Below are 23,524 nucleotides of genomic sequence, written 5' to 3'. Positions count from 1 at the left end.
AGTCTTTTCCACTGACACCGAATTCAGTCCTCAATGGATTGTGCTTTTTCCTTATTTTTACTCATTTTAAATTACTTATGTCCCACTCAATGGCATACGAACAAAATAAATAAAAATTGTCATCTTAGCCCCCAAGATATAGTGTGCGTTTCCATCCACTTTCAGCTTTCTTATTTTATCAGAAATATTATTGTATTTATTAGCACTCTGCCTAAAATCTTATAGAACCTAAGGAAAAATACACAAATCTTACGAGTTTTTTTTTTTTTTTAAAAATGGCACTTAATTTTCGGACAGTGCATTTACCTGGTGCCCATGGGTGCTGTGTTGTTGATCTTCCTGGAATGTGATTAAAAGTGTTTTTTTTTAAAAAATGAGACTCTTGTACTTTTAAAACAATTAAAGATTAACAAACTCTAAGCAAGGATCACTTTCGATGATTAAACTCTGCGTGCGATAAATATTTAAATGAAAAAAACAGCAGTGTTGTATTGCTGAATTTTTTTTTTTGAACTATTGGTTACTTATAGCTGTGATATTTCTCGAATAAAGAGTAGAATATAACTTTGTCATCACAGCTTATCAGCTGGACAGCGCTAAAGATAACAATTCAGAAAAGAAATTAAAAATAACCACAGTGACGATAATTCAAAAGCAAATCAGTGCAACGTTGATTTAGACGATACATATACTTTCTTAAACCCTCCCCCTCCCCAAATTGGAACTAAATAGGAATAAAAACCTCTTAATACACAATAGACTGCACACCATGCAAAATTGGACTCTCTTTCACCAAAGCAACTTGGGATTTTCTACAATTAACCTACTTATACGCCGTGAGTGCACAATGTGCTTAATTTAGTGATTGTTATTAATTTTATTTATACACTGCTCTTCCTCCCAAAGGGCGCCTGAATTGACCCATTTTTTAAGATCCCGACAATATATTCAACCACGGAGTAACTTCAATGGGCTTGGTTTGTACTATATATATTAAGCCAGAAAAAGGAACCAAGGCCAAGGAACCAAGCAGTGGTGGGTTGCCCCCGGTTCGCACCAGTTCTATAGGACCGGTAGTAAAACCGGCGGGAAGCTCCGCCCACCGACCCCGATGTCATCAGAACGCTTCTGCGCATGCACGGAAGCTTCTGCGCATGTGCAGAAGATCGCGCACGTGGCCCCGTTGCAAACCGGTAGTAAAGGTAAGTAGAACCCATCCCTGGAACCAAGTAATGGTTACACTGTGATATTTGTGTAGGAACTATTGCATCTTTAACCTGCTTAACTATGTTACAAGAATCGGCCACAATTTTTGGCAAACCCATCTTCCTCAAATTTCTTCCTTCTTTCCAGTCCTTGGCTGAATCTCTTCCAGAACCTCCACTTCCCAACTAAAATTACAAATACTCCTTCAAACTTCCTTTTTTAACCCCCCACGCCCAAAGTTTTAAATTAGTCTTCCATCGTTGTTGAGCTTTGAATGTCTTTCTGGAGTAAATTCAAAATAACTCTGGAGAAGGAAAGTTTGCAACCAGGAAAGCAGTTTAGAACCATCCCTTAAAGTGATCGTGAAGCATTGAGGCTGGATGGAAGACAAAAGGTTTTTCTTTCCTGTCTTGTCATATAAGAAAACAGGTTGTGTAAGGAGGAATGAAGATGGAGGCTGCAACAAATGCATTGCTGGACAACAGCTTGGAAAGAAATTGGATAAATTCAGAGGTGAAATCCAGCAGGTTCCGACAGGTTTTGGAGAACCAGTAGAGGAAATTTTGAGTAGTTTGGAGAACTGGCAAATACCACCTCTGGCTGGCCCCAGAGTAGGGTGGGAATGGAGATTTTGCAATATCCTTCCCCCAGGAGTGGGGTGGGAATGGGGATTTTGCAGTATCCTTCCCCTGAAGTGGGGTGGGAATGGAGATTTTGCAGTATCCTTCCCCTGCCACACCCACCAAGCCACACCACGCTCATCAAGCAACACCCACAGAACCAGTAGTGAAAAATTTTTGAATTTCACCACTGGATAAATTTATGGGTAGTTGAGCTTTTGATGGCCACCAATCATAACAAAGGCAAACCATTTGGGGAAAACAACATATTTTAAAAGAGAATATTTGTAGCTCAGGATTGAAACGAGGGGTCTTGGTGCTGGTAGGGTAGGACAAGAAGCAGTGGGTGGAAACTAATCAAGGAGAGAAGCAACTTAGAACTAAGGAGAAATTTCCTGACAGTGAGAACAATTTATTTTTTTATTTTTTTATTTTACTTTAGATTTATATACCGCCCTTTTTCCTAGGGACTCAGGGCGGTGTACAGCCAAGTAAAAACACATAAATACATAATACATAATACATAGATTAATCATAAATTAATTAGTGGAACAACTTGCCTCCAGAAGCTGTGGGTGCTCCATCACTGGAGGTTTTTAAGAAGAGATCAGACAACCATCTGTCTGAAGTGGTGTAGGGTTTCCTGCCTAAGCAGGGGGTTGGACTAGATAACCTCCAAGGTCCCTTCCAACTCTTCTCTTCTCTTCTCTTCTCTTCTCTTCTCTTCTCTTCTCTTCTCTTCTCTTCTCTTCTCTTCTCTTCTCTTCTCCTCTCCTCTCCTCTCCTCTCCTCTCCTCTCCTCTACTCTACTCTACTCTACTCTACTCTACTCTACTCTACTCTACTCTACTCTACTCTACTCTACTCTCTCTGAGCTTGTTGGCTGAGCCCATCTTTAATTACTTATTACCTACATCAACTGAACTGATAGTTTACAAACTAGGAATTACTGGATTGAAGCAAAATACTAAACACAATTCAAGCCACGTTCAGATTAAGCTTTAAATTAAATGCTTAGCTTGATAGGAGCATCTAACAAGCCTTGGCGGATCTCTAATGGCTAAATTGGGTTGCAACTCTGAAATTAAGAGTCGGACTTTATCTATGCTTATTCTGTACATAAAGGATAGGGCTCCATTGTTTGTGTGTGCGGTCACTATCTCGATTTTTTGACCCTACGCTTGTAAATGATCTTGCATAGATCACAGGTTCTGACCAGTTCTGGAGAACCGGTAGTGGAAATTTTGAGTAGTTTGGAGAACCGGTAAATACCACCTCTGACTGGCCCCGCCCACTCTGCCTCCCAAGTCCCAGCTGATCGGGAGGGAAAGGAGATTTTACAGTATCCTTCCCCTGCCACGCCCACCAAGCCATGCCACGCCCACCAAGCCACACCCATAGAACCGGTAGTAAACATTTTTTAAACCCACCACTGGTCTGCAAGAAAACAACCAAGCTCAGAGAGCACCAAGGACTCCATAGTCCTCCTCCTCCTCCTCCTAGCACTGATGATGTTACCCAGTTTGGTAATGAAATGTTTGCAAGCAAACAACCAAGCTCAGAGAGCGCCAAGGAGGGGTCACAACATACTTTAAATATCAGTTGTTAAAGAGCTATGAAGCAAAAGGATCGGTCTTCCATATCTTACTTGCAAGCTTTCTAAATGCATCCGTTGGGACACTGTGTAATACAAGCTGCTAGTCTCACAAGGCTTAATTCACCTTGGCTCCTTCCATTCCTGCAATGACAGAGTAGATTTTAGAGTCAGTGTTACGTGTTTCTGGGTACGCTTCTAACGCGATCCATCAATCGCAATTGCTCCCTTCCAGTGTTAATTATATAGCCTCCCAGCCTTCCCCTATTCCTTTAGTTGCACTTCCCCTCTCCTCACTCCCAGATGGCATGGCCTAAAAGCATTTTTGGCTGGGAATTATAGGGATTAATGTCCAATATTTGGAAGGGCATTGGGTTACGTTGCCACAACGCACGACATGCCAACATATTTCAGCAGAAGGGTTTAGGTTTTTTTACAAGTGGTATAAAGGGGACGTTATCATAGAGTGTTTTAATTTATTCAGTGACCGTGATTATTTATAGTCTTAAATAATTACCGTGCCAATTTGGGTCACTCTGCTCTACTTTTTTAGCTATTTGCTGTTGTAAGGGATAATAAACTGACTACGGGAGGGTGAATTAATAGGTACCTTCATAGACCTCGGAGGGACAAGGATTTGATTGCATTCCTCAAACCTTCTTGTGATTTGAAAGGGATTTTTATTACTAGGATAGACCTTCTTCCCCAGTCCGTACGCATATCCCTGCTCCCTTACTGGAACTGGTACATGCCCTTTCCAGCTCAGGTTTGCCAAGGTTGGTGGCTTAAGCTTGGAAAATGACAAAGCCCGAAGGACAGGAGGTAGACGCTACTGGTCTTATGGAACAGCCAGGGCAGAAAGCCAAAGTGCCAGAACATGTGCCAGGCCTGGCTGAGTCCTCCACCATTCAGCCTCAGGTGGCTCATTAAGACTCGTGCCTAAAATCCTGGGACGCTCAAGTGCAGATATCCGAGTGACAAAATTGACAGGTTAATTTCGGAGGGCAGAAGAGCACCGAAGAAAAGGGGGGGGTATAACATTTCAGCAGCACCAGGGGCCTGGTGGCTCAGCAGACTGATAGCATTGTGATTAACACCAGCTGTCTGCAATTACTGTAAGTTCGAATCTCACCAGGCTCAAGGTTGACTCAGCCTTCCATCCTTTCTAAGGTAGGTAAATTGAGGACCCAGTTCGTGGGGGCAATAAACTGACTTTGTATAAATATACAAAAGAATGAAGGCTACTGCTTAACGCATTGTAAGCCGCCCTGAGTCTCCGGAGAAGGGCGGCATATAAATCAAATTTTAAAAAAATATAAAAAAGCGTGCGGCCGCTGGCCAAAAAAGGGAATGCCATCCTAGGTTGCATCCACAAAAGGATAGTATCAGGATCACGTGAAGCGTTAGTACTATCGCTTTACACTGCAGTGATGAGACCACACTTGCAATACTGCTGCATCCAGTTCTGGTTATCGCAATACCAAAAAAAAAAAGAAAAGAAAAGAAAAGAAAAGAAAAAGAAAGATGTTGAGACACTAGAAAGAATGTAGAGAAGAGCAACAAAAATTATAAAGGGTCTAGAGCAAATTCAAGACCTGTGGGCCAGGGATGAAATCCAGCAGGTTCTGACAGGTTCTGGAGAACTGGTAGTGGAAATTTTGAGTAGTTCAGAGAACCAGCAAATACCACCTCTGGCTGGTCCCAGAGTGGGGTGGGAATGGAGATTTTGCAGTATCCTTCCCCTGCCACACCCACCAAGCCACGCCCACCATCCTTTTACCTTGTGGGCTGCATTGTGCCATTGCAGTTTTGTGTGACGACACACAAATCCCCCATAGGGGTTAACGCAATTCAGTGCCTTGTCAGACCATGTCCGGAAGATTCTTTCAGTGGTAGATGGAGATCATTAATAATATGCTCTAGCTACTGGTCAGGTGTATGGAAGGCAGGCTGGCTAATCTATCAGCTTCTGTTGCTTTGTGTAGACTCTACCTGGCAGGTAATTTTTCATCAATACTAAAGGAACTGTTTAGAACTAAATTTGTTGGGCCCGCTTCTTTGTCTCCCTTGATTAATCCGAATCGGAGTCCTTCAGAGTTGATGTCACAGCCAGCTAAAGTACACGCAGTCCTCAACCTACGACCACAATTCAGCTCAAAATTTCTGTTGCTAAGCGAGTGAATTTTGCCCCCCTCCCGGCCATTCTTGCCACAGTTGTTTAAGTGACCCACTGCAGCTGTTAAGTGAGTAACACAATTGTAAAGTGAATCTGGCTCCCCCCCCCCATTGACTTCGCTGGTCAGAAAAGGGGTCGCCAAACGGGATCACATGATCCTGGGACTCTGCAACCGTCGCAAATGCGAGTCAGTTGCCAAGCATCCGAATTTTGATCATGTGACCACGGGGATGCTGCAACAGTTGTTAAGTGTGAAAAACAGTCGTATGTCTCTCTCTTCGGTGCTGTCGTAACTTTGGTTACTAAACGAATGGTTGTAAGTGGAGAACCACCTGTATTTAACACATTCTGCATTAACTGACTTCTATCATTTCCATCGGTTGTAATGGCTTGGGGTTGACGGGATTGGAGCAGAACACATCTGGAAAGCAGCAGTGGCTTAGCTGCCTAAGACAGCATTGCAATTTGAGTACACATTAAAACGCAATGTTCCTTCTTTTTTTTGGGTTGCTTTATCATACGTAACGAGGCTTATCCTTATTGTGTTCTCTCGATATCTGTGATGATGCTCCTTAAGATGCTTTTAAGCCTGCATTGTTAAAGAGGACGGTTGGGATAAAAGTCTGTTTGGCAGTGGAAGTAACATTTGGGGTGTATGTGATGTGCCTTGCTCTCCACGTTAAAAGGGTTCAGAATTGTGAGTTTCAGGTTTGACATTTATCCAGAAATACCTTAATTGTTTGCTGAATGTTGGAAATGTAGAGTAGCCAACTCGATTAGATTACTTAGCAGTATTATTTGGAATATTGGTATCAGTTGGAGTTTGTAACTGCTGGGATTCTGTTTTTAAATGATACGCTGCTTACCGTATTTTTCGGAGTATAAGACGCACCTTTATCCCCCCCCCCCAAAAAGAGGGTGAAAATCTGGGTGCGTCTTATACTCCGAATGTAGCCCCGCCCAGCTTCTCAAAAAGCATCAGAAATGAAGCTTCAGAAAAAAAGCCCCCAAACAGAGATTCAGAAAAAAAGCCCCCAAACAGAGATTCAGAAAAAAAGCCCCCAAACAGAGATTCAGAAAAAAAGCCCCCAAACAGAGATTCAGAAAAAAAAGCCCCCAAACAGAGATTCAGAAAAAAAAGCCCCCAAACAGAGCTTCAGAAAAAAAAGCCCCCAAACAGAGCTTCAGAAAAAAAAGCCCCCAAACAGAGCTTCAGAAAAAAAGCCCGTAAACAGAGCTTCAGAAAAAAAGCCCCCAAACAGAGCTTCAGAAAAAAAGCCCCCAAACAGAGCTTCAGAAAAAAAGCCCCTAAACAGAGCTTCAGAAAAAAAGCCCCCAAACAGAGTTTCAGAAAAAAAGCCCCCACAGAGCTTCAGAAAAAAAGCCCCCAAACAGAGCTTCAGAAAAAAAGCCCCCAAACAGAGCTTCAGAAAAAAGCCCCCAAACAGAGCTTCAGAAAAAGAAGCCCCCAAACAGAGCTTCAGAAAAAAAAGCCCCCAAACAGAGCTTCAGAAAAAAAAGCCCCCAGAGTTTCAGAAAAAAAGCCCCCAAACAGAGTTTCAGAAAAAAAAGCCCCCAAACAGAGTTTCAGAAAAAAAGCCCCCAAACAGAGCTTCAGAAAAAAAGCCCCCAAACAGAGCTTCAGAAAAAAAGCCCCTAAACAGAGCTTCAGAAAAAAAGCCCCCAAACAGAGTTTCAGAAAAAAAAAGCCCCCAAACAGAGCTTCAGAAAAAAAGCCCCTAAACAGAGCTTCAGAAAAAAAGCCCCCAAACAGAGTTTCAGAAAAAAAGCCCCTAAACAGAGCTTCAGAAAAAAGCCCCCAAACAGAGTTTCAGAAAAAAAAGCCCCCAAACAGAGTTTCAGAAAAAAAGCCCCTAAACAGAGCTTCAGAAAAAAAAGCCCCCAAACAGAGCTTCAGAAAAAGAAGCCCCCAAACAGAGCTTCAGAAAAAAAGCCCCCAAACAGAGCTTCAGAAAAAAAGCCCCCAAACAGAGCTTCAGAAAAAAAGCCCCCAAACAGAGTTTCAGAAAAAAAGCCCCTAAACAGAGCTTCAGAAAAAAAGCCCCCAAACAGAGCTTCAGAAAAAGAAGCCCCCAAACAGAGCTTCAGAAAAAAAAGCCCCCAAACAGAGCTTCAGAAAAAAAGCCCCCAGAGTTTCAGAAAAAAAGCCCCCAAACAGAGCTTCAGAAAAAAAAGCCCCCAAACAGAGCTTCAGAAAAAAAGCCCCTAAACAGAGCTTCAGAAAAAAAAGCCCCCAAACAGAGATTCAGAAAAAAAAGCCCCCAGAGTTTCAGAAAAAAAGCCCCCAAACAGAGCTTCAGAAAAAAAGCCCCCAAACAGAGTTTCAGAAAAAAAAGCCCCCAAACAGAGCTTCAGAAAAAAAAGCCCCCAAACAGAGCTTCAGAAAAAAAGCCCCCAAACAGAGTTTCAGAAAAAAAAGCCCCCAAACAGAGTTTCAGAAAAAAAGCCCCTAAACAGAGCTTCAGAAAAAAAAGCCCCCAAACAGAGCTTCAGAAAAAAAAGCCCCCAGAGTTTCAGAAAAAAAGCCCCTAAACAGAGCTTCAGAAAAAAAAGCCCCCAAACAGAGTTTCAGAAAAAAAAGCCCCCAAACAGAGCTTCAGAAAAAAAGCCCCCAAACAGAGCTTCAGAAAAAGAAGCCCCCAAACAGAGGTTCAGAAAAAAAGCCCCCAAACAGAGCTTCAGAAAAAAAAGCCCCCAAACAGAGCTTCAGAAAAAAAGCCCCCAAACAGAGCTTCAGAAAAAGAAGCCCCCAAACAGAGGTTCAGAAAAGAAGCCCCCAAACAGAGTTTCAGAGGCTTTTTTTCTGAAGCTCTGTTTCGGAGGCTTTCAGAGGCAGGAAAAAAAAGTTTTTTCTGAAACTGAGTTTCAGAAGTTTCGGAGGCAGAAAAAAAAGCAAGGCACAGAGCTCACAACTAAGGAACCTGTTGCTAAAATTCACCTCTGGCAACAGCTGATTGGGGGTATTCCGGGAGGCTGATCCACCCGCCAATCAGCTTTTTTCTTATTTTCCTCCCCAAAAACTAAGGTGTGCCTTATACTCCAAAAAATATGGTATATTGTTGTTCAGTCTTTAAGTCATGTCTAACTCTTCGCAACGCCATGAATCATAGTACACCAGGCCCTTCTGTCTTCCACTACTGGTATCCCCTGGAGTTTGTCCAAATGTTCATTGTGTCAACGACACTATCTAACCATCTCATCCTTCGTAATCCCCTTTTCCTTTTACCTTCCATCTTTCCCAATATCAGGGTCTCTTCCAACGAGTCTTCTCTTCTCATTTAGTGGCCAGACTACTTGAGCTTCAGCGTCTGTCTTGCTAAAGAATATTTAGGGTTCCCCACTATCCTGTCAGAGCTGAAGAAGCTTCTTGGATGAGAAGCGAAACGTCTTCAAAGAAAAAGCAAGAAAGTCCAGTTGCCTCCTGAAAAAGCACCTTTTGGGACAACCATGACCTGGACGACTGAGAATATCTACAGACTTTTAGCCATAACAATTTGGGATGGAGACCCTTTGAAGGGTGTGGGAGTAGGAATCGATTTCCAGAGGAAGAAAATTGCAGACTACAGCAGTGTTTCCCAAACTTGGGAACTTCAAGATGTATGGACTTCAACTCCCAAAATCCCACAGCCAGCCATGCTGGATGGGGAATTCTGGGAGTTGAAGTCCACACTTCTTAAAGTTCCCAAGTTTGGGAAACACTGGCCTACAGGAACCAGGAGCACCACTCAGCTGACTCTGAGGACACAGATAAACCTCCAAGTGGCCTCAACGACCCTCTAAAAGGATGCAAATGACCAGCTGTCTGCAAGGAATATCAATCCTTCCATTCCCCACCATCCAGTCCGAGCTGAAGAAGCTTCTTGGATGAGAAGCGAAACGTCTTCAAAGGAAAAAAAACCAAGAAAGTCCAGTTGCCTCCTGAAAAAGCAACTTTGGGGACAACAAAGTTGATTTCCTTAGGAGTGCTGATTTGATCTTGCAATCCAGTGGACTCTCAAGAGTCTTGAGTCTTCAACACCACCTTTCGAATGCATGCAGTTTATAATAAGATGGTATTGACTGAGAAAGTTGCGTATGTGTGTTTGTGAGAGAAAGAAAGGGAGAGTGTAGGGTAGATGCACAAAGCTACAGTACTAGCATGTGAAACAGAGGTGGGTTTCAGCAGGTTCTGACCAGTTCTGGAGAACCGGTAGCAGAAATTTTGAGTAGTTCAGAGAACTGGTAAATATCACCTCTGGCTGGCCCCGCCCCCATCTATTCTCTGCCTCCTGAGTCCCAGTTGATCAGGAGGAAATGGGGATTCTCCTGGAGTGGGGAGGGAATGGAGATTTTACAGTATCCTTCCCCTGCCACGTCCACCAAGCCACACCCACAGAACCGGTAGTAAAATTTTTGAAACCCACCACTGATGTGAAAGCATCTCAACTCCAATCTGTCTGAACAATCGGAGAGCCGATTTAATGTTGCGGTTGTTTGATTTTTATAAGGAGTGCCCAGCCTGGCTGGCAGTGAGCTAACGTTTATTTATTTATTTTTTTCTCAAGAGAGATCCTAGTTTGACATTTCTACCTTTGCAGATATCTGGAAAAAATTGATTAGACAGGTTAATTATCTGTATTAAAATACGCCAAAGTAGATGGTAATAATAATTTCACAGCGAATGTTGCAGTGGGACTTTAATTGATGGCGCTAAGCGTTAGACTTTCCCGTTTGATCGCGTTTCTCTGGTTGCTTTTGCTGCTCCTGGAATATCTGCTGGCTGAGCTATCCTTACGGCATTGTACACTCTCTCCGTGAGCGTGTTGTAAGTTACCTCCTTCTGATGGTAAAGAGAGCTGTCCCTTACTAACAAACCAGGATTGCAGTGGGGGGGTTGGGGACAGCCCCCCACTGCGATCCTGGTTTGTTAGTAAGGCCAGTGTTGGCAAAAACACTTCTCTCGAGCATCTTTCCATGCACTGAAAAGAAAAGATGTTGAGATTCTAGAAAGAATGCAGAGAAGAGCAACCAAGATGATTAGGAGACTGGAGGCTAAAACATATGAAGAACGGTTGCAGGAACTGGGCATGGCTAGTCTGTTGAAAAGAAGGACTATGGATAATATAATAGCAATGTTCCAACATCTCAGGGACTGCCCCAAAGAAGAGGGAGTCAAGCTATTCTCCAAAGCACCTGAGGGCAGGACAAGAAGCAACGGGTGGAAACTAATCAAGGAGACAAGCAACCTAGAACTAAGGAGAAATTTCCTGACAGTTAGAACAATTAATCCATGGAGCAACTTGCCTCTAGTTGTTGTGAATGCTCCACCATTGGAGGTTTTGAAGAAGAGATTGGACAGCCATTTGTCTGAAATGGGATAGGGCCATGATGGCGAACCTATGGCACGTCTGCCACAGGTGGCACACAGTGCCCTTTCTGTCGGCATGCGAGCCATCGCCCCAGTTCATCCCCACCACGCATGCGCGCGTGCCTCCTACCAGTCATCTAGTTGTCGATCTCTGCCTCGCAGGCGTGGGGGGTGGGGCATGTGTGGGGGCCACACGGTGCACGTGGGGGGCACGCACATGCATAGGGGTGGGGCGCATGCATGGGGGGGCCACACATGCATTGCATTTTGGGGGTTCAGGCATGCCCGCGCGCTTTGGGCACTCGGTCTGGAAAAGGTTTACCATCACAGGTGTAGAGTGTATTGCTTGAGCAGAGGATTGGATTAGACGATCTCCAAGGACACTTCCAACTCTGTTATTCCGTCACTCAGAAGTAGGCTGGACAGTTTGTGAATGCCTCCTTACATTGCTGGTTGAATTAGTTTAGTATTTTTCCCCTCCCCTCAACCAAAGGTAGTTTGTTTATCTATCTATCTATCTATCTATCTATCTATCTATCTATCTATCTATCTATCTATCTATCTATCTATCTATCTATTTATCGGTTCGATTTATATGCTGCCCTTCTCCTGAGACTCAGGGCGGCTTACAATGCGTTAAGCAATAGCCGTCATACTTTTGTATATACCTGCTTAGTAGGGCTTTCGCACCCACCCACCCCAAACGGTGCTCTTTTTTATACAAAGTCAGCTTATTGCCCCCACAATCCAGGTCCTTATTTTACCTACCTCGAAAGAATGGAAGGCTGAGTCAACCTTGAGCCTGGTGAGATTCGAACTCGCAGTCATTGCAGGCCGCTGGCAGCTAAGTGCTACTTAACAGCACTTTAGTTCGCTGCGCCACCAAGGCGTCTACAGTGGCTTTTATTTTTATTTGTAAAATTTATTGGCTGCTCATCTTATCACAGGGGAACTCTGGATTGCACTTTAAACCCTCCCATAATTTCCTGCACTGCCGGCCATTTGGTCCCGAGCTGATGTTTTTAAAAGTGGTCCATCTTTGCATTGTGCCGTAGCAGGAGGGGGGGGGGGAAGAGCTTTTGCATATTCACAGCACCTCTGAATGTAGGACTCCCCCGCCCCAAAAAACCCCAAAAATGACCCCCCAAAAAAACCTCTCTGCAAACTGACAATTTTCCAGTAAGACCGATCCTTTAAGAACAATGCCTTTTTGCCTAATGGACACTTGTTGCTCTTCCGTTTCGATGACATCTCAATTATGACTTTGATTGCGAGAGCACGGTTTAATACCCCGGGTTCCTTTGTTAAAAAGGCTTCTAATTAAAACCGGCCCTTTGCTTTTCGCCTCGCGCTTATAAAAGCAGCCGTTTCTGAGAGATTGCTGAACTGTGAGCAAGTCCCATTCAGCCTGGGAAATGATACCATTAATTGGCGAGTGGGGTTTTTCATGGCCGAGTCCAAGGCTGGTTGCCAGCCTTTTTCAGAGGCTTCCCACGATCCCCTGTGACTAAGAAAAGGGGGGGGGGGAGCTCCCTCCTTGTTTATGCTGCAGTCCCCTGCACCACAGTCCTAAAAAAAAATGTTAAGTTTCCAGCGTTGTCATTGCCTTTTAGGCCCAGTCATCACGTCTTGCGTGTTTTTCCAGAGTTAGGAGGGGAGGTTCTCCATCCTGATTATGCAGCAATAAGACTTTTAAGTTTGCAAGGGATGGGGGGGGGAAAAACAAAAACAAAGGCTGCATCCAAAGGGCTGATATTGATGCTAACTAGATTATTTTCCTTCTCCTCTCGCTCTCATCATTTTGCTTATTCCTCCCCTTTTGGAACGTGGAACTTCTTTTAAATCTTCGGTCCAAATGAAATTTGATTAAGTCCGGTTAATCCATTTGGATTTACAGCCACTTGAGCAGAAACGTGTTTGGGTTTTAGCGTTCTGCATTCCCAGAACACCTTTTGTGGGTTTCTGTAAAGCTTCCTGGATGAGATGGTCGCTGGTCTTTTCTGAGCTTGGGAGTACGTTCCTCTGGCTTATTAGACTTAACTCCTGTGATTGTTTGTTGCTGTTGAAGCAGGGGTGAAATCCAGCAGGTTCTGGAGAACCGGTAGCGGAAATTTTGAGTAGTTCGGAGAACCGGCAAATACCACCTCTGGCTGGCCCCAGAGTGGGCTGGGAATGGAGATTTTGCAATATCCTTCCCCCCAGGAATGGGGAGAGAATGGGGATTTTGCAGTATCCTTCCCCTGGAGTGGGGTGGGAATGGAGATTTTGTAGTATCCTTCCCCTGCCATGCCCACCAAGCCACGCCCACACTACGCCCGCCACGCCACGCCCACAAAACCGGTCGTAAAAAAAAAATGGATTTCATCACTGCATTGAAGTGTATGTCTTTCTTATAAATTATACATGGCCATTGCAAATTGTTCTTCAGGTAGTCCTTGACTTATGACCACAATGGAGCCCCCACAAATTATGTTGTTAAGTGAGTTTTGCCCCATTTTACGACTTTCCTTGCCGCATTTGTTAAGTGAATCACTGGCAGTTGTTAAAACTAGTAACACGGTTGTTAAGTGAATCTGGCTTCCCCGTTGACTTCACTTGTCGGAGGGTCGCAAAACGGGATCACATGACCCCGGGACACTGCAAACATCATAAATATGAGGCAGTTGCCAAGCGGTTTTAATTTTGATGACGTAACCATGGGGATGCTGCAATGATCATAAGTGTGAAAAATGGTCATAAGTCTCTTTTTTCAGTGCTGTTGTAACTTCGGACGGTCACTAAACAAACTGTTGTAAGTCGAGGACTATCTGTAATTTTGGCTCCGTTTATTTTTAATTTGGAGATTTTTTTAAAAAAAATTGAATCTGGTTTTTCTCTAAACAAAAATAGTCCAGATTCCACACCAGTCTGCTTCCCTCCCTCCTGCCTCCCAAGGAGACATACCATTACCCTTCTCCATAACGAGCAGTCTGGGGCCTCTGAGATAACTCAATTATCCGAATTTGAAAATTGGAGTTTCCTTGCATATTCCTAGCCTGGCAACGAAGATATGGAATTGAGTTAAGTTGCTTCCTTTGGTAACGCAACACCATCTAGACCAGTTCATATTGTTCCTTACAAAACCGATTAGTGAGCCACTGTGGCAATTTCATGCTCTTCAGATCCCAGAATTCCTGACCCAGCCATGCTCAGGAATTCTGGGTGTTGAAGTCCACAGGTCGTAAAGTTGTCATAGCGGATTAGAGAACACCCTTATACGCATGAACCTATGGCACGCGTGCCGGAAGTGGCACGCAGAACCATCTCTTCGGGCATGCCAGCTGTTACCCATTGCTCTTCCGGGTTCTGGCGTGCTGGTTTTCGCTGAGTTTCTGGTTGGTCTCAGCTCTTCCGGGTTACGGCAGCTGGTCTTTGCGCGTGCATGCGCGCCAGAAACCAGAAGACCAGGTGACCGGCACACATGTGCATGCCGGAAACTTGAAGCTCAGCTGATCTGCACTTCTGGTTTCTGGACTCCCCTGCACGCAGGCACGTGCTCCCGTTTTGGCACTTGGTGCCGAAAAGTTTCACCAACACTGCCCCAGGGGTGAAATGCTCCCGGTTCGGACCGGATCGCCTGATCCAGTAGTGATGGCGGCCGGTGGTTTGGAGAACCGGTAGCAAAAATCCCTGCAGACCTCCTCCCATACCCAGCTGAGCGGCGCGATCATCAGAGGCTGTTTTTTTTTTTTACTTTTAAAATCATTTTTTCTACAACCTCTTCGGCCGAAAAAATGATTTTAAAAGAAAAAAAAAGCCCCTGATGATCTCACGGCTCAGCTGGGATCGTCAGAGGCTTTTAAAACCAGCCGAAGAGGTTGTAGAAAAAAAAATGCCTTTAAAAACCTCTGGCGATCCCAGCTGAGTTGCCTGATCGTCAGAGGCTTTTAGAAGCATTTTTGTCTGCAACCTCTTAAGGTTGTAGAAAAATGCTTTTAAAAGTAAAAAAAAAAAAAGTTGGCCACGCCCACCCAGTCACATTAAACCCCCTCCCCACAAGCCACGCCCATAGAACCGATTTACATTTCACCACTGCAGTGCCCTATACTGATAACTTGAAATCTTTTATTTTGAGATTTTAGAATATGGAGCATATGATAGACACACAGGAAGCTGCCTTGTGCCAGGTTGTCCATTCTAGTGTCCTTTTTGTGTCATTAGCTGTGTTACTTAACGATCCCATGTGGATCCCAAAGAATTCATCCATCTCCTCTTCAAAACCTGCTGCTTGCGATTTTTATTTGGGGGAAACCCCCAAAATTATTAAATACAGAAATAATCCACCCTAATAGTTTTTAAGTGAGTTGCATTTATTTATTTAAATGCAATTTAAATCAAATTTAGTTTCTATTACGGTCTTGCCTCCTTTTTTTGGAATAAAGACCTTGATAGGCTAGTCAAACATCAAGCCTTCTCACCCGTAATGGTATGGGAGAATGGGAGACAGAAGATTGTAGCCAAGACACCTGCAAAAGGTATCTCAACCCACAGAACAAAATGTGACATTAGAATTCTAATTCTAATTCTAAATCTCCAGTGTTGGAGACTTCACAACTTCTGGAGGCAAGTTCTTCCACTGATTAATTGTTCTCACCATCAGGAAATTTCTTCTTAATTCTAAGTTGCTTCTCTCCTTGATGAGTTTCCACCCGTTGCTTCTTGTCCTGCCTTCAGGTGCTTTGGAGAATAGATTGACCCCCTCTTCTTTGTGGCAGCCCCTTAAATATTAGAAGACTGCTACGATGTCACCCTTACTCCTTCTTTTCATTAAACTAGACATACCCAATTCCAGCAACCGTTCTTCATATGTTTTAGCCTCCAGCCCCCTGATCATTTTTGTTGCTCTTCTCTGCACTCTTTCTAGAGTCTCAACATCTTTTTTTTAATATCGTGGCGAGTGGGAGCAGTGCTTCCAGATCAGTAAGATTCTGTTATGGGAACCTATCCATAAAGGTAATATTGTGTTTTCCCGAAAATAAGACCGGGTCTTATATTAATTTTTGCGCCAAAAGACGCATTAGGGCTTATTTTGAGGGGTAGGGCTTATATTGCGAGCATCCTGAAAAGATCATGCTAGGACTTATTTTCCGGTTGGGTCTTATTTTTTGGGAAAATACGGTATTAAATGCATCAATCTGGCTGACAATCTTAACTGGGGCTTATTTTGAGGGGTAGGGCTTATATTACGAGCATCCTGAAAAATCATGCTAGGACTTATTTTCCGGTTGGGTCTTATTTTTGGGGAAACGGGGTAGTAGTAGTCCTGGTTAGTGCTTGTCTGGACCACGTCGAAGGGTTGACATTTCCACAGTTTGAACAACCTGGAAAAATCCTTGCTGGAATATCAGTTCTCTGGCTTTCCAAGCAGGAATTTTCCTCAACGCCATCTGCTGATCTGAGTTTTGAATCTGCTCCTTCTACAGCAGAAGTCCTGACATTCAGCTCTGAAACTCTTCCAGCATAATGGATCAAGTCTATTTCGTTTTTACAAAAAAAAAAAAAAGAAAGAAAAAGAAAAACCTTCCGTCTCTTCTTTTAGCCCCACTGTCAGTGGTATTTGCTGCGTGCATCTGCTCAATTTCTTACCCAGTAAATACCACTGTCTTCATGATATGTCTTGAATTTCCTGCGTTCTGCTTCCTGTCATAGATCGGGGCCCGGTAGTCTTGGGGAACAATTGAAATAAATCATGCAAAAAAAAAAAAAATGCAACATGGACATTTTGCTTTGTTTGCATAATTGATTCGGTTATCAAATTGCCTAGAATCTAGTTTGCCCTTGAGATAGAAAATGGATTGTTTTGTGTGCTTTTTAAAATCATTTGACTGTATTGCAAACTTCTGAGCATGGCTTGATAAAGCTGCATTATCGTAGGTGACTAATTAAATCCATCAGAATAAGAAAAAAACCTAGATTAGGTTTTATTAGAGGGAAAACATCTCTTCCTTTCTGTATACCAACTGTAACAGGGCTGGGTTTGTGTGTGTGTGTGTATTTGTGTATGTGTGTGTGTTTTGCACCTTGGAGGATTCTCCTTTTATAAAGATCTGTGTAAAAGATCCTCTAGTCCTCCTTGAGATTGTAAAAATAAGACCTGGCTTCTGAGCATATTTGTTTGACATAAAATCCCAAGAGGCTGATAAGGAAGCTTTCTTCCGCCAGGATTTATTTAAGTTAAAAATAGATTTTGCTAATTTGAAAGGAATAACGTGCTACTCTGATTCCAGAGCCAATTTCAGGCTGGTGAAACCTTACTTTCAAATGGAAGAAATGTTGTATGTTACCAAAAGCAAGCTTTTTTTCTTCTCTGCAACAAAGGACATTGAACATTCCACATTCTAATTTACAGATACTTTACAATGCACGTTATAAATGCAAAGTTATTAATGCATGGTTACCTCTTACAAATGTAATGGCAAAGTGAAAGATAAATGACGAGTTAGAAAGTCAGATTTAAGATGGTCCTTTTTTGCGTTGCATTACCCTCCTGGTTTCTCATCCAATTTCCTCCTCCACCCCCCAAATTTACAAATAAGAAACTACAACTGAGAGATAGTTCTTTAAGCTTGTTCACGAACCTATACTGAAAAATGTGGATTTCTGGTATTAGTGTTCTGCCTGCTTGCCTACCTACCTACTTATGAAGCTAAGGCACCATTTTTTTTCCTTATAAAATAGAGTTCCAGTCCATCAAGGATTTTTTTTATTTTTGTTTTTGCTTGAGTCTTACATTGGCATTGGGACATAAAACCAGAAACAACCCATTATCTGTATTTCTGTTATTTGTACTTCATGTGGTAGTGTCTTTATTCACCAGTTTCCTGTTTCCAAAAATCTGCAACGCTTTTATTAGAATGCATTCCCAATTTGCAAAATGACCAACATGTTTTCACAAATACAAAGCTAGCGCCACATAACCCGAGATAATGTATATTAATAAAGACCTTTCGGAGGGTCAGGAGTGTTAACAGAATAGCTGCTTATTGCCAGTGTGTCCCTTGTACAAATGCACTGAAAGTAATTAACCAACAAAAGGTTAAGTGTAGGATATTTTTTTGCAGAGCTAATGAAATCACTTCGTTTCCCCCCAAAAAAGCACGGAGATTAATTTCACTTATCATTTATGCAATTTCCTCCTGGATCTTTGTCTCTATACTTTTGGAATGTAGAATTCTAGCCTATTCAGTATCTTTAAAGATGCCCACCAATTTCTCTTGTCTTTTTCTTCTGATGGGCCTTTATACTGTCCGCCTGAATGGTAGAACCCACCCACACCCTTATGCCTTTGTTAGCTCGTTTATCATATTTATACTAGCCACATCACAAGATTCTCTTAAGCATTAAAGGTGGATTGCAATCCACCATTTTATTAGCTCATCAAAATACAAGGGAAAAAAAATGAAAAGAAGGGGAAAAGAAGGGAGGGAAAGAGATAAAAGTGTAGGATAGAGAGGAAAAAGAAAAAAAAAGCATTGACTTCTGACCCCTTTTTGTGCAGTGGAATAAGGTAAGTAGCCTGAAACCTCAACCTTTCCCTTTTATATAATAGTATATACTAGCCATTACTATAACCACAAAGCTATCCAGTCGGCAAAACCCCAAATCAAAGTCTCAATTTTTTTGCCCCCCTTCCACCTCAAGCACAAAGTCCAAAAGCGCTTTCCCAAAAAAAAAGGTGATTGCAATCTAGAAGTAACTTTGGAATCGAAAGTGTTTCGAAATTCCTGTGGGAATTAAAAAAAAAAAAAAAGAAGGGGAAAAAAGCCAGGCGCTTTTGATATTTCATAAAGGAGGGTCTGGAGCACTGCCATTTGTCACTGCCTTTGTATTCCCATTAGCTCTGACCGATGTTTCAGAGGCTCCGTTCCAACCAGGACCTTCAGAGTGTGAAGGGTGAGAAATTTGCACCTAAATTCCATGTCTTGAAAGCGACTGGGTCTTGGCATAGCTTTAGCCAGTTGCAGGGTGAGGGCTGCCTTGACATTCCTGCAGGTTGCAAAACAGCCTTTTCAAAAAGAGGATGCATACAGCCATCACTGCCGTATTGCACTGCCGTATTGCACAGAAACCGTCATTTGTTGAGTTAAACCTGAGAGTTTCTGCCTTATGCTATACGTTAGAATGTTGTCAGAGTCGTAAATTTATGGAAGGTCGTGTTGTTCCATCAAATATTTTGCCTCCCATTTTTGCCTTAGTAAATGGAGATCATGATGTATTGCTATAGCGCAGACCTCAAAGAGGTTAATCTTATGCCTATATGGGAATATTCAGTTTAGCAGATGCATGTCTACATGCCCCCAATAGAGATTGCTTAAACGTAAGCGTATTAGGATTCATTTCTCCTCCCTATATCAAGGAATTTATTTAATTCCTTGCAAACTATTTAAAATGCTAGTTTGGACCTACTGAAGCCTGAATTGGTCTCGATCCTAACATATATTGTAACCTGCTTTTACAATCAATTTTCATGTCATGAAATTGCCCAGTTCTTTTGAGCCTCACTCCGAAACAAAAGTCATGTAGAGGTATTTTCTCGACGGAAGGACAGACGCCCATCTCGGCGTGTATGTGTCTTTTTAAGCAATCAATCCGAACGGCTATTATCGGAAACGGCCTCCTTGCCACGGATCCAGCCACCTTGTTCCTTGCAAGACGATCTCGTCGCCCGGCTCTCGCCCGTCTGCACGAAACGAACAAAAGACAATACGAGCTCGATCCTTTCTCGGGGCAGGTGAAAAGAGCCGCATCAATTATGAGTGTAATGCATTAATGGAGGGCAGAGAGCCATTAGCCGTGCTTTGTAAAATGCTCCCCACCCACCCACCCCTCACCCACCCCACTCCCCGGCCTTGCATCCGGCATCTTTGCAGTTACATCTGTTAACACTTTGATGCTCCTTGGAGCTGGGGTGAGGCAGGATGGAAGAAAGAAAGAGGGGGAACACCCACTTCTCGATTGTTCTCTGGATTTCTGCATTGTCATGATGGTGCCATCACCTGACTTTTGGTACAGCCTGGCCTGACTTGAATCATGGGGTGACTGGCCATCTGAGCCTCTTCCTTGGTTCTTTTTCCACCGCCCACCCCTTCTCCTTCTCCTTCTCCTTCTCCTTCTCCTTCTCCTTCTCCTTCTCCTTCTCCTTCTCCCCTTCCCCTTCCCCTTCCCCTTCCTCCTCCTCCCCTTCCTCCTCCTCCCCTTCCTCCTCCTCCTCCTCCTCCTCCTCCCCTTCCTCCTCCTCCTCCTCCTCCTCCTCCCCTTCCTCCTCCTCCTCCTCCTCCTCCTCCTCCTCCTCCTCCTCCTCCTCCTCCTCCTCCTCCTCCTCCTCCTCCTCCTCCTCCTCCTCCTCCTCCTCCTCCTCTTCTTCTTCTTCTTCTTCTTCTTCTTCTTCTTCTTCTTCTTCTTCTTCTTCTTCTTCTTCTTCTTCTTCTTCTTCTTCTTCTTCTTCGTCTTCTTCTTCTTCTTCTTCTTCTTCTTCTTCTTCTTCTTCTTCTTCTTCTTCCGCATCCTTGTATCTATGTCCTTCCTCCCGAATAGAATTTCCTACTAATAACGACGCTAAACACAGAGAGGGTATTTCCCCCCCCCACACACTTTCATTTGTTAATTATCTATAGAACCCACATTTTATTTTTGTCGTTACAGGCGTATAAATCTCATCCCCGTCCATACATTCTGTGCCTGTGGTATGTTGCACATGGTTCTTTTTTTTTTTCTTGCATTTCCTGCAGCATTGTTACCTCCATGTTTTGCAACGCTCGTTGTGTGTCCCCTTCGCCCCTTATTCCTTTATGTCTGCTTGGCATGCACATGTCTGTGTATGTACATGGTTAAAAGGCACCATATTTATTATTCGGCGTCGTTCGGCAGCAGCCCCCCCACCCGATTTGAGCGAGCATTGACCAACATTGGCATCCATGCCACCGAGAATACAGTGCAGGCATCTTGTTTTAACGAACAAAGGTGCCAATCAGCACCCCAGCCGTCGTTCGGGTGAACGTATGCATTGTGCCGGGGACTCCTGCGACGGCTTTTAAAGATGGCAGAGGTGCTCTTTGCTGTCTCTTGATGCCGAGCTGCCTCCCGATTCCTGCTTTCCTGCGCTGTGCAAATTCTCGTGGCACCCCCCCCCCCCCCGTTAAAAGAGAATAGCTTCACAAAAGTGAAGTGTTGCAATCTGTGGCCGCAGCCGTGCACCTCCGGTGCAGCAGACGCATTTTCCATATTAACCAAACATGACAGCTGAAATGGTTATTAAGCATGCAAGATGTCGGAAGTCATCAAAAATTCACATCAGAGTAATTGCAGTGACTGTGAGGAGGGGGGGGCTGTACTTGGGAGGAACGTAAGCCAAATCTTTCCCTTTGCTTGCCTCCCATCTCCTTGCCTTCCTTCCCCCCCCTCCCCACTCTTAAATCTTACATGGTACATTCCGCTGACAATAAAATATCCTTCTCTAACCTATAGACGCTCTATTCCATAACTGGTTTCACACCAGTCCTGTCCTTGGTGTAGAACGCCCCCGAGCAAATGCCATAGATGCTTGCCGGCCAGTGGTGTTCATCTGTGAGAACAGCTGCCTTCTTATTGTTTTGCTGCCCTCTTTGCTGTCTCAGCTATATCAGAGCTTGCAGGGGCTTTTTTCCTCCCTCCCTTAAGAAGAAAAACTGAGCATTCGTAGCGGAGGATTCGAGCTGCCTAAAGAATCAAATAGCAGGCATTTAAAATATCGCAGCTGCGGCTGACCCTTAAAAGGTTGGTTATTGTTTCAATTCTCTAATAATCCTCAGACTAGGAAATTATTTCTCTAATGTATGTATATGTATGTATATATATATATTTATATTTATATATATACATATATATTTAAAAAGACTCAATCTTAACAGTTCAGCATCTTCCTTATTCGCGTTTACAAAGAAACCACTTTAGAATGCTTAGAAAGAAATGGGAAATTGATATAGGAGGATTGCCAAGGATGTATTTAAACGATCGTGAATGTTTTTTTGTTTTTTTTGCATTTGTTATTTTTTATTTTCCTTTTTAATAGCTGCAGGGTGGGGCATCTGTTGTCTGCTTTTAAAAAGACCCCCACTGGACTTGCTTTTTAAAATCTAGTAGCCGTCAGAAGTATCAAGTTTCTAGGTGATAACTTGCTGGCTTTATTAAAGATACCCCTATCATTGGCTAAAAGGTATAGAAAAAGATATTTGTGTATGTTCTGTGTGTGTAAAATGGGTTTACAACGTGAGTTGTAGTCAAATATGTATCGTGCCTTATTTTTAGATAATCTTGCTTTATATTTTCAAAGGTTTTCTTGGAAATGTGATAAGGGTCTTTCATTTTAAAATACGAAGTTCATACCTGATCTTCTGGAATTGTTCTTGGGTTTCCAAGAAGAGTCCATTCTCTTTTTTTTCTTATCTTCTATTAAGTGAAAACTATCGAAACAAATGGATGTGATGCTTAGTGATCTTTAACGGTATTGGATGTAAGGGATAAATCAGTCCTTTAAGCTGTAAATTTCCCAGCCATTTAAAATGACCCAAGAAATATATTATAAGTGCTGTGACTGGTTATGACTGCTGTTTGATTAAGTGAACCTAGGAAATTTTCTTTCCTCTTTAACATATTTTATCCTGATGAATAAACCGGATCGAAGGAAGTGTTTCCATTTTAGACCACTCTTGGTAAGAGAGAGAGAAACCCCCCCCCCACCAGATTTAGTACTCTCACTTCACTTTGGAGATGATGCTCCAGAGACAGGAAAGGTGCAGATTTGAATATTTGTTTTATCACCTTCCACAGCATCTTTCCTTGTTCTGAAAATACACACACACACACACACACACAAACACACACATATACACACACACACAGTGTGTGTGTGTGTGTGTGTGTGTGTGTGTGTGTGGCAGCTGGTTTGACAAACAGGTGCTGTGCGATCCAACAGTTGTGTAGGTGTGTTTAGCCTGGTTGAAAAGGGCATTTCCAAAGAGCTGTTAGTTCCACGGTTTCACCAAAGAGAAAAGACAATGAAATGCACATGTAAAGATGGAAGGACTCATTGCCACGGTCCCTTCCGTGGGAGACGTCTCGATGATTCCTGCAGTTTTTACGCTGTTTTTTTTTTTTTCCAAATTATTTTCCTTTGTTTGACGAAGGGTGGGAAACCGTTCAAGCTTCAGAAACAAAATATTTGATGGGGGGAAAAAAAAATCACCTATTCTCTTTTGGAATCACTTCTAGTAGCTTTCTTATTGTACAGTCTTAACTGAAGGTCACAAGTGTCATTTTGTGTGTACTTCGCCTATTTCAGCTCATATTTCTTTGTGATGTATCTTTTGCACATTATGGAGGAAGGAATTTTTTTCCCCCTTTGGTTTGTTTAAGAAGCACATACATAGAGGGGTGTGGAGATGCATACACTTAAGGGAGAAAAATGGAAACCTTTTGTCTTTGATAAGCTTTTTCCATATTGATCTTAAGTGGAAAAACTTTAAATCTGCTATTTCATTATAGAA

General features: G+C 43.0%; 1 protein-coding gene across 2 annotated transcripts in view; it reads left to right on the top strand.

Annotated features, from left to right (window-relative positions):
• Positions 1-23,524, top strand: part of NUP93 (nucleoporin 93) — a 153,889-nt gene that overhangs the window by 54,100 nt on the left and 76,265 nt on the right. The window contains exon 1 of one of the 2 annotated variants that reach the window (XM_034425465.3): positions 21,470-21,755. The exons of the other annotated variant lie outside the window; for it this stretch is intronic. The gene's annotated coding sequence lies outside the window, so the exon portion shown is untranslated. Of the gene's footprint in view, positions 1-21,469; positions 21,756-23,524 lie in introns of those variants that run through there. 2 annotated transcript variants of the gene reach the window in all.

Source organism: Pantherophis guttatus, chromosome 11 (genome assembly GCF_059756535.1).
Source record: "Pantherophis guttatus breed Tessera chromosome 11, ASM5975653v1, whole genome shotgun sequence".
Classification (NCBI taxonomy): domain Eukaryota; kingdom Metazoa; phylum Chordata; class Lepidosauria; order Squamata; family Colubridae; genus Pantherophis; species Pantherophis guttatus.
The sequence above is the reverse complement of the archived record's forward strand: the minus strand, read 5'-3'. Positions and strand labels throughout refer to the sequence as shown.